The sequence below is a fragment of the Dipodomys merriami genome, unplaced genomic scaffold (assembly GCF_024711535.1).
Source record: "Dipodomys merriami isolate MVZ:Mamm:240054 unplaced genomic scaffold, mDipMer1.0.p SCAF_1, whole genome shotgun sequence".
Lineage (NCBI taxonomy): Eukaryota > Metazoa > Chordata > Mammalia > Rodentia > Heteromyidae > Dipodomys > Dipodomys merriami.
The window spans coordinates 83685353-83697205 of record NW_027202270.1 but is presented as its reverse complement, the minus strand read 5'-3'; the positions used below and the strand labels follow the sequence as shown (position 1 = coordinate 83697205).

General features: G+C 42.6%; 1 pseudogene; it reads left to right on the top strand.

Annotated features, from left to right (window-relative positions):
• The first annotated feature begins 5312 nt into the window (after positions 1 to 5312).
• LOC138835285 (small nucleolar RNA SNORA40) lies at positions 5313 to 5429 on the top strand (annotated as a pseudogene).
• Positions 5430 to 11853: the final 6424 nt, after the last annotated feature.

Here is an 11853-nt window from a genome sequence, read left to right as displayed (position 1 = left end):
ATAAATTGGGAATTTTAAAAATCCTCTCTACATTAACATATGCCATAGCACCATCTGCCCTTCGGCAGCTATTTTTGATTCTATTGGCTACTGAAATCTAGCAATTTAAAAGCACCCTCCTCTCCTATGTGATAAACACTATTACTAGAATTCAACCATCCAGAAGTTTTGGCTCTGAGGAATCTCTTCTGGGCTTGACTTGGTATTGGTCTCAGCTCCCTCACTGCTGTGCTATAGATTTGCTTCAGAATATAAGTGGGTGGAAATAATTTTCCCACTAAACATCGGGCCAACCTCCAACCCGCTATCAAAGTAATGCTAACTGATCAGATGGAGATGGGAAGAAAAAATGTGTCCAAGGAAATATCTGTGCATAAATGGTGTTGGTCTTTCTTACTGTGTGGGTGTACAAGCTAATTTGTTTGCAGGAATGCAAGAAGAGATAGTGCTTTAGAGTAATTATTCCTCTCACCACAGCTCAGATGAGCCTCTTCCCTTCCATCCCCTCTAATGGTTCCCTAAATATGACCCGAGGTAGTTTGTCTTTTAACCTCAGCTTGTAAATATAGGCCCTTTTTTCATTTGGAGACCGCGAATGAAGGACCCTTGGCCAAAACGTGGACATTTTCCAGAATCAACAATAATAAAGACCACCTACTTGCTGCTAGGACCTGGACAAACAGGCCACATAGCTCACAGATCCCCATGACAGCTGGAGGCTCTGCAGTTTGCTGTTCCGTGGTCCTTGTTCTCTCTGGTGCCACTGGTCCTGTATCTCATCAGCAGGGGAGACAGAAGCAGAAGAAATAAGGGAGTAAGAGGGAGTGGCGAGAACAGTTGTGTGTCTCAGATGGCCTTTTCTGCGTTGTAAAAGTAGCTCACAGAAGGCAACTTTGCAAAGGAGGGCTGAGATGAAGTCTGAGAGTTATCCACATTCCCTCACACATTGTCCGGGGGTGCTTAAAGGCTTTCTCTGATAGAAAGGATCAGGAAATGGAGTCCCAGGTTTTCTAAGAGAAACACAAGCCCTCAAAAGACCAATAGATGCATTTTTTTTAAACTCCTGAGAAGTAAAAGTGAAAATAACAGTAACAACATGGCAATAACAACATGAAGTTCCAAGACATAATTTAGAAATGGCAAAATGCATTAACAACTGCATCATTCAGGGTAGTGTACATTAAAAAAACAGAGCAAGATAAAAATGATACTTGATAAATTTCATGTACGGATTTATAGAATGGGTTTGGCACCAGTGGCTCACATCTGTGAATCACAGCTACTCAGAAGTGAGGATTGAGGCTCCAAGTCAGTCCAGAGAGGAAATCTTATCTTCAGTTAGCCACTAAAAACTAGAAGTGGATCTGTGGCTCAAGTGGTAGAGTGCTAGCCTTGAACAAAAAAATCTAAATGATAGTGCTCAGGCCCTGAGTTCAAACCCTATACTAGTTGTGTGCAGGCCCACACTCACAGAGATTTATAGAATATATACAAAGAGCTATCAAGAAATATCCTTGCAAAGTGAGTGCACATGAATATAGTCCATGTAGGCACGTAATTTGCATGTATGAGAATGGAACAAGAAGCCTGGCCCTGGTGATTCATGCCTGTAATCCTAGCTACTCAGGAAGCTGAGATCTGAGAATTGTGGTTCAAAGCCTGGGCAAGAAAGGCCCTGAAATCTTTTTTTTTTTTTTTTTTAAATTGTATTTTATTTTATTTGAGAACATACTGTACAAAGGGGCTACAATTACATGGGCAGGATAATGGATACATTTCTTACCAAGCATTGCAGCCTCCTCCTTTGTTTACCCTTCACTTCCCTTCCCCGCCTCCCCCCTCCCCCCACCCAATTTAGGCCCTGAAATCTTATATCCAACTAATCACCAAAAAACTAGAAGTGGAGCTGTGGATCAAGTAGTGATAGAGTGATAGATTTGAGGAAAAAAAAAAAAAAAAAGCTAAAGTGCCCAAGCCCTAAGTTCAAGCCCCAGGATCTGCATATACACAATAAAAGGAGCAAGGAATCCCGCTGAAATTGTATAAGAGAATTGGAGGAAGGAAGTGATAGAAGGTGAGACTGGGTAGAATCCATTGCATGTGTAAATGGAAATGGCTTGATAAAAATCTTCCTCTCTGTAGCTAAGAGGAAAAAAATAAAAGGAAAAGACAAAGACAGCTGGTGGCTCATAACAATAATCCTAGCTACTCAGGATCTGAATACCCATCTGAGGATTGAGTGTCAGAACCAGCCCCGAGACTCTCATCTATATAAATAACAAAAAGCCAAGAGTGAAAGTGTGATTCAAGTGGTAGAGCATTACCCTTGAGTGATAAAGTCAAGCAAAAGCACAAGGCCTTACCAACACAAAACAAAATGAAAAAGAAAGAAGGAAGGAAGGAAGGAAGGAAGCAAGGAAGGAAGCAAGGAAACAAGCAAGCAAGCATGCTGGGCACCAGTGGCTCATGCCTATAATCCTAGCTACTCAGGAGGCTAAGATTGGAGGATCACAGCTCAAAGCCAGCCTAGGGGTATGAAAATCTGTGGGACTCTCATCTTCAATTAACCAGCAAAAAGCCAGAAGCAGAAATGTGGTTTAAGTGGTAGAGTGCTAGTCTTGAACATAAAAGCTTAGGGACAGTGTTCAGGTCATGAGTTAAAGCCCCAGGACCAGAACAAAAAGAAGAAGAAAGAAAGGAAGGGAGGGAGGAAGGGAGGGAGTAAGGGAGGGAGGGAGGAAGGGAGGGAGGGAGGAAGGGACTCTCCAATGTGCTATGTTGCTTGCTGGTGGCTGTAAAATTTTAAAGAAAAGCATTACATCATTGAGAGATTCACTGGTTTAATCTTGCTTCTGACTTCAAGGTGAAAGCCTCAATGCAAGTCCCAGGATCTCTGGGGCAGAAGATACTCTGATTTCCAGAAGTCTTAGACTTTTATCCCTTCACACAAAGCTTCTCAAATGAATTCAAATTTTAGAGCTGCAGAGAAAGGCTTTCGAGGTTCCAGCTGTCTGGTGTGCTGATTGGCACTAAGTGGGAGGGAGGGAATAGTACTTTCAACTCGCATAGATCACCCCAGCTGGCTAGGCCCTATCTATGCTGTTGTTCTGAGCCTTCTCTTTTCTGGAATTTGCTCTTCTGTGGGTGAGAGGAGAGAACCATTACCGTGCCTCTGCCTGTGTTGCTATGATGTGCATAATTTCTAATTCCAACACATACCAGGCACATTCTTTTTTGTTTTGTTTTGTTTTGAATCAGTCATAGGGCTTGAACTCTGGGCCTGGGCACTGTCCCTCAGCTCTTTAGCTCAAGGCTAGCACTGTACCACTTGAGTCACAGCACCACTTCCATTTTTCTAGTGGTTTATTAGAGTTAAGAGTCTCAGAGACTTTCCTGCCCAGGCTGGCTTTGAACCACAATCCTCAGATCTCAGCCTCCTGAGTAGTTAGGTTTATAGGCATGAACCACCGGCACCTGACCAGGCATATTCTTTTTATCTTCCCAAGTCTGAGTTTTTCTTGCCTTGGCTTTTTAGAAAGTCTGGTTTGGGCTGGAAATGTGGCTTAGTGGTAGAGTGCTTGCCTAGTATGCATGAACCCCTGGGTTCGATTCCTCAGTACAACATAAACAGAAAAAGCAGGAAGTGGTGCTGTGGCTCAAGTGGTAGAGTGCTAGCCTTACACAAAAGCAGCTCAGGGGCAGTGCCCAGGCCCTGAGTTCAAGCCCCAGGGCTGGTCAAAAAAAGGAAAGAAAAAAAAAGAAAGTCTGGTCTTTGGATGCTCTTCCTTTGGGCAACTTTTGCCCTGAACAATACTGTTTGAGTGCTCTGTTGTTTTCCTATTATGAGAGATTTTTTTTTTTATCTCTGAGGGATAGAGAAGACATTCCAGATTCTCTTTGTAGACTTCCCCCTTTTCCTTCAAGCTACTCCACATGCTTGTCTAGCAGAGATGTGGAGGCACAAGGCTTGATGCGACAACTCTGAGTGAGTGCTAAAAGAACACAGGTGTCAGGAGGTGAATTTCTCAGAAGACACCTAGCTTCTCATGGGCTCCCCTGGCCCCCCCTCTGCTTGCTTCCCTCTTGAGGGGAATGATTGCCTTTCCTCATTCTATTCTTTTTCTGCATCCTGGGGAATTTGACTGGGAACACCCAAGATGAAGTGGATGCAGAAGACACCACTTGAAGCTCATCAAACAGGTTCAAAGATGGTGCCTAAGGAAGTGTCATAATTTGCCATCTGAACAACGTATTTATAGAAAAGTAAAAATGGAGCAAAAGAAATCAGAGGAGGCTTCCTGGAGGAGGTAGAGAAGAAATTGTCCATGGGTAAGAAAAAGGAAGGAGGAGGAGAACGCAGGGAACCGAAGGGTAAAAGGAATGTCCTACATGATGTGAGAATTAATATCCATGGTCGTGAAGCAATGTGCTTTACATGGGCAAAGCAGGGCTAGATATGTGCTTTGGATAAGCTCGGTTGTGGTTAGGTGCATGTGGAAGAACACCCACCAGTGTGAGGGGCATCAGACATACTGAGAAGAAGGACAAGATGAATCTTATCTGGGCATAGTTGACATTAAATAGTTGTTGGGGCAGGGTAGACAAAAATGTCATCCTTGATGCCAGCAGTTGAAAAACCACTCTTGATTGTCCTTATCAATTGTGTCTTACTTTGTTACAAGGTAGAATAAAGACTTGTTTCACAACATGGGTGGCTGCAATGCAGCTGGCCTGTTGGTGACTGTGATGGGAATTGGAGACAGAAGGTAATAGTAAATGGGAACAGGGCAGGGGGGAAGAGAGGGAGGAGGAGGGGAAGAATATCTCTTCTTCAGTAAATGGTAGTGGAATAACTGGACATCCACGTGTAAGAGAATGAAGTTGAATTCCTAACTCATCATAAACAAAAATTAAATAAAATAAAAAGGATCCAAGATTGAAACTTGGAAGACAACCTACCAGAAGGCGTATATGATCTCGGCTTTGGAAATGGTTTCTTAATAAGACAATTAAGAGCTGGGTGCAACTGGCTCATGCCTGTAATCCTAGCTACTCAGGAGGCTGAATTCCGAAGATCACTTTTCAAAGCCAGACCAATCAGAAAAGTCTGTGAGACTCGTCAATTAAGCATACACAAAAAAGCTGGAACTGGAGCTGTGGCTCAGGTGGTAGAGTGCTAGCCTTGAGCACAAAAGCTCAGAGTGCCAAGGCCCTGAGTTCAAGCCTCAGAACCTGCACCAAAAAAAGTAACAAACAAACAAGTGCATAGCAAGTAGGAAAAAAATAGACAAACTGGATATGATCCAAATGAAAAATTTTGTGTATCAGAATACACCAGTAAGAAAGTGAAAAGTGAAAAGAAAGTAAATCCTCTTTTGTAACCCAGAACTCAATGTGTATGAGTTTTGGTACACGTAAGAAGGAATATGATTCCTACAATAGTTGGCAACGATAGAGCTTTGTTAAATCATTTAGATTGACTCTGAGAATAAAGTTGATGTAACAGCTTAAAAAAAAAAAAAGGAACTGAAAAGAGAAACCACACAATGGGAGAAACTATTTGCAAATCATACACCTGATGATTGTAGTATCCCCAAATATATAAAATCTCCTTTCTGCCCAACAAGAACGACGAAACTTTTTTTTTTTTTTTTTGGCCCTGGGGCTTGAACACTGGGCCTGGGTTCTGTCCCTGAGCTCTTCAGCTCAAGATGAGAAGTCTACCACTTGAGCCACAGCGCCACTTCTGGTTTTTTAGTGATTAATTGGAGATAAGAGGCTCACAGGGACTCACCTGTCCAGGCTGACTTTGAACTGCAATCCTCAGATCTCAGACTCCTGAGTAGCTAGGATTACAGGCATGAGCCATTGGCGCCCAGCCAAAACTAATTTTTTTTTTTTGGGTCCGGTCATGGGGCCTGAACTCTGGGCCTGGGCTCTTCAGCTCAAGGCTAGCGCTCTACCACTTGAGCCACAGCGCCACTTCCGGCTTTTTTTTTCCTTTTTGCTTATGTGGTGCTGAGGAATCGAACCCAGGGCCTCAGGCATGCAAGGCAAGCGCTCTACCACTGAGCCACCTTCCCAGCCCCAAAACTAAATTTTTCGAAGGGCAAAGAAATAGTTATTTCTCCAACAAAGATATATAAAAAAACAAGCATACAAAAAGATGTTGAATGGGCTGGGATGTAGCTCAGTGGCAAAGCGCTTGCCTAGCAAGTGCAACGTCCTGGGTTCGATCCCCAGTACCAAAAAAGAAAAGACAAAAAAAATACAGTTAAAAAAAAACCCAAACAAAAGTAAAAGAACAAATGTTGGCAAGGATATGGACAAACTAGTACCCTCAGATAATATACTATAATGTAAAACAGTGCAGCTACAGTGGAAAATTGTTTGGCTGGTTGTAAACAAGTGCAATAAAAAAATCACATTCCAAAAATTTTACTTTTAGTCATATATCCAAAACATTTGAAACAGATTTCCAAACAAAATTTGTACATAAATGTGCATAAAAGCTCTATTTGGAATAACCAAAGATAGAAGCAATGCATATGACAATATAAAATGATGCCTATCGAAATGAACTCCAAGAAATGTAAACCAGAGATTTTTTTAGTGCACTATTTACAGTTATATTTTTCTCCCCCCCACAATTTGATTTATTCCCTGTTGTCACTGTTTTTGATTTCTGTACCCTTAGTCTTGTATATAAATTTATCTGATTTGGGGAAGAGAAGGAGACTCACAGAAACGGTAGGACAAAGGGTGAACCAATGCAACAGTGGTACTCACTACACACTATGTTGCAAATGGACTTTACAACTTGTGGCAGGGAGGGGAGTCAGGGTGGGGGAAGTGGAAGAAAATGAGGGAGGGGGTAACACTGTTCAAAAAGAAATACATGTATCACCTTATGTAACTGTAACCCCGCTGTATATCACCTTTACAATGACAATTGTTAAAAAGATAGAAGCAACCAATGTCCATCAGCAGATGTGCAAAAACATCCAAAGAGGCAAATCTACTCAATGGCATATTACTCAGCTATGTCGTTTGTCATTTGAGCAGCTTGGATGATGGCTCAGAGATAGATAGGGAGATGAAGGAATTTAAGGATGGTGTGTTGCTTCCCACACTGTGTTTTATGTGAGCTGGAAGCGGGGTGTAACACTTCCTGATCACCCAGAGAAATGTATATATCCTTCCATTTTAGTAACCCTGGGGCTCTATAAAATGATTAGACTTTCTCAGGTTATTAGTATTTTCTCCTGGGCATCTTCAATAGTGCAATTCAGTTCCATTAGGGCTTGGAAAATATTGTCATGGTAACCCATTCTGACATGTAAAGTAGTTACATAGAGTTGAAGAAAAAGAAGTTGGACTAAAACCCTCTATATTCTCATTGCTTATCATCAAAAGGCACTTAAAAAGAATTAAGAAAAACAAACAAATGTAGGTACACTGCCGTGCTTTGTCTATTTTGGATGAATAATCAAGAAAGTGTCTGAGCTGGAATTATCAAAGGATATTCTTTTTTTTTTTTTTAATTATTTTCTGTTCCTGGGCTTGAAATCAGAGGTTGGATACTGTCTCTGAGCTTGCACTGTCCTTGAGTTTTTCTGCTCAAGGCTAGCACTCTACCACTTGAATCTCAGCTCCACTTTCAGCTTTTTTTGGTGCTTGAGAATAAGAGTCTCATGGACTTTCCTGCCTGGGCTAGCTTCAACTGTGATCCTCAGATCTCAGCTGCCTAGGTAGCTAGGATTCTAAGTGTGAGCCAATGTAGATGGAAAGTAAGAAAGCTCTTTATCAGCTGGAATTATCAGCGGGCATTCTTAAAGCAGAGAATGTTGGATTCAAATCCTTGCCACATTGAGGTGTGAAAAATGCCACCACCAGATGTCTGATTTGTTTAAAAAAATACCTTGCCTCAAGAAGTTTCAAGTTCTGTAGAATTCCAATTGAATCCAAGTTTACACTGCTAGGAAACTCTGTCCCAAGGATGAATACAGAAGTGCTAGCATTTACAACTTCTCTCTCCCAAGTGTTTGGCAAGGGTACCCACAATTGTGCCTCTCTCTTGTAAATAAATGACAAGAATCCCAACAAATGATTACAGGACTGCTTTACAGACAAATTACACAAGTCCTTCAGCTGGAAATGGGAGAAAGGTACTATACTAGTTTCTTATTACTGCTGTAACAAATTTCCATATGCTCAATGGTATGGAACATGGAAAATTTATTATCCTACAATAGTCAGAAGTATAGACTGAGAGTCCCTGAGCTAAAATCAAGGTGTCAGCACAACTAAGCTCCTCCTGGAGGTTCTAGGGGAGAATCAGTTTCCTTATCTGCTCCAGCTTCTGTGATCTACATTCTTTTGCTGGTTGACCCTTTCATTTTCAAGGCAGCTGTGCAATGTCTTCAAATTGCTTTGCCTCTCTGTTTGTGTGGTCATTGTCTTCACTTACTCTAGCTTCATAAGGACCCTTATGATTATGTAGGTGGCATATGGATGATTCAGGAAAAGGTTATCAATTTAATCACAACTTCATATACTCACGGTTTTCTGAAGATTAGGATGTGGTATTATTGAGAGACATTATTCTGTCTCTAGAGACCTCCCCAGCAGCTCTCAAATATTCCCATGCTAACCAGAAGTTGTCTTGTCACATGACAGAGTAACATAAAACTCTCTGTACTTGGCCTGAATTTATCAACTAAAGTGTCCTGATTGCACGTTCCAGAAAATGATTACCTAATTCAAGGGAAAATTTTGAAAAGGCTCAGGGACTCAAAAGGAAGGTTGACTCAGAGAAATCAGAAACTAGACAGCTTTGGAGGTTTAGACACAGGAATGATTTCAAGCAGAGCCACAAGAAACAATTAAAAACAAAAGACATGATTTTCAGAGGAGATAAAGGGCGCAAGGTTGGTTTAGTCTTTGTTAGGGAAAAGCTGCTTTGCAGCTGCAAGACAGTGATTATTTCCTTTTACACAAGGGAAGTGAGCTAAGGAGGCAAATGTATGCCACATATCAGACTGTGTATTTGCAAATAGGACCTTCTTTCCCTACATCCCATCTTTGTGGCCATCACGCTGTCTTGTCATCTTTGCCCCATCCAGGCTCCACCCCAGCATCAACGGCTAAGCCTGGAGTGTACAAGGGCTACAGTGGTCTTCTATCTGTTCCATCTTTCCATCTCCAGGTCTCTGTTTTCTACCCTGGTGCTCTCTACTATAAAGGTTAACTAGGGTGATTCCCAACACACAAAGTATCTCCTTTCTATCCACTAGAAACTAAGCTCCATTTTCTCTTTTACTTTGTTTCTTATTTTCACCATGCTTCCTGACTGCTACCTTCACCTGCCTTTCTTAAGTGGATGCTCATCTCTGCAGATAGCTAACATTCTGACATGCTTACTGAGCGGTTTAAGCCCTGCCACTGCAGCCATGAGCATGATGATTGTTATAATGGCAACTATGAGGCTTGGGGAAGGTCTTTGCTTGTTGGAACTCAAACAGGCAGACTCGAACCCAGTTTTTTAATTTTTTATTTGTGCCTGTCTGGGACTTGAACTCAGGGCTTGGGAACTGTCCCTGAGCTTTTGTGCTCAAGGCCAGTGCTCTACCACTTGAGGAACAGATACACTTGAGCTTTTTGTTTGGGTTGGCTTTGAACTGTGATCCTCAGTTCTCAGCCTCTTGAGTAGATAGGATTACAGGTGTGAGCCATTGGTGCCCATTGTCCACCAAACTACTTACTCTTGGATTCACTCATGCTAAATTTAGCCTGGACATCTTGTCACTCTTCTTTCCTTCCCCCTTCCCTCCCTCTCCCTCTCCCTCCCTGTCTCATGAAATTTTGCTGTGAGTTACAGCATCCATCCTTCAGGACTGAACTTTGCCAAAACTGTTCTTGAGAGCTCAGTCCTTAGAGATGGTTATTTTCTCTTTATTTTCCCTGGATTTGCCTCATATGCCTCCTCCACAGTGAGCTTGTAGGATGGAGCAAGAATCATCCCTATACCCCAGGCTCAATTACAAGGACAAAAGACACTGCTCCCATAGAGTCTGACTGACTTGAGACATATCTACCAGAGTAGTAAGGCAGAAGCCTGGCCTTGTGGTCTTTGGTCTGCATTGCTAGCACTGAATTTGGACTTAGGTTTTTAAGCCCTTGCTGCTCAAATGCTAGGACACATTCTTTTGCAGGAAAGAGAAGATAAAAGCCACCTCAGTTGGCCTTGGAGTTAGAGTGAGTGGAAAATGTCCTGGCTTATGGGTGGAGCAGAATAGCCCTTGAATCCAGACCAGGCCACTTACTAGCTATCATGGATGCTTCTGATTTCTTCCTCATCCTGGTAATCTGGATGGGTGCTTTGGAGGCTCAGAGGAGTGATACTACAAAAGGGCTTAAATCTGAGCCTGCCTAGCCCAGGGCCAGCCTCACTTCTCAACATCCTCTCAAGTGGGGAATTAGGTAAATTTATATCCTCTATCTGTCCTTTTTATTCCCTGTAAGCACAAGAAAAACCAGCCTTACAGCTCTGCTCTCTGTTCACAGGAACACAAATACACCCACCCGGCCCCTGAAGCTGCTGGGCTCAGGCAGATCTCAAAGGCCTCCTGCTGGGGACTCCTTTGAGCAGTTTGACACTTGAGTGAGCAGGAAGTTCTAAACAGTCATGTTCCTAGTTCCCTTATTTTCTTTGGTGGTACTGGGGAATGAACATGGGACCTCACACTTTATCTCCAGCCCCTGCTTCCTCCCCCTTCTTCCCCGTCCCCCAGTTTTTGGTAGAATTATCACTAACTTGCTTCTAAGTGCTAATTGCATATAATCCTTGTGCATACCATTCCTCTTTCTACTGATGAAGAAACAGGAAGAGAGAAGGAAGCAGCTCACTCAGAGCCTCAGTGTACATTCTACCAGCTCCAAGAACTGCTGGCTTGGGAGGTCAGACAGCCCTCTGTGTAGCCCCAGACATGGCCCTTGAGGCTGAGTAATACCAAAGGCACATTTTCTTCCTTAAACTTCCAGCTTTTAGTAACTTTCTAGAAGCAGGGAGCTTACCTTACTTTTTTTCCTCCTCCTGGGGCATTTTTCCTTTGCTGGAATCCAATCACTTTCCTTGAGCTCCTTTTAGGAGCAAAAAGGCTATGGGCAGAGGGCAGGAATACAAGCAATATGGCTATTTTATATAAAGAAGAGGCAGGGAAAGAAAACATTAGTATGAGAAAAAGACACTGAGTGGCTGGAAATGAATTGCAAACACATTAAATGGCTGCAGAAAATCAGCTTGTAAAACGCGCAGAAGTGAAGGTGAATAAAGGACAGAGCCATATGGTCTGGTGTGGCCTGGATATCACAGTGAAACCACCTCATCAGAATCTCAAGTATACTCTTTTCTCACAGAATTCTCAATGTCAATAACTGAGACTCAAACATGTCAAGGACATGTGGCCAGGGCAAGTAAGGTTCATCTTGTTTGCTTAATGGAGCACCACTGAGTGATCCCCAGGCTTGGCTCAGGGAGGTGCAAAGGCTGTTTGTGCCTGTTTCTTCCCATATAAGGCATTCAAACAAAAGCATAGCTGTTTCCTTGCAAAGTCAGGGCACCTTGTCTCTTGAGGGCTACATCTTGATGACTACACCAACATCTCCTTGCTGAACACTTAGCAAGATCAAAGCAGGAAGTTTAGTCAAGGCTGTACACCAGAATCACTAGGAGGTTCCTCTCACTACCAGAGGCCTACCATCTCTTGAAGATGGGACAAGCAAACCAGGGTCCACTGGAACCAGGTATTTTAATTGTTTGACAACCTCCTCTAGACTAAAACAGTCTAAGAA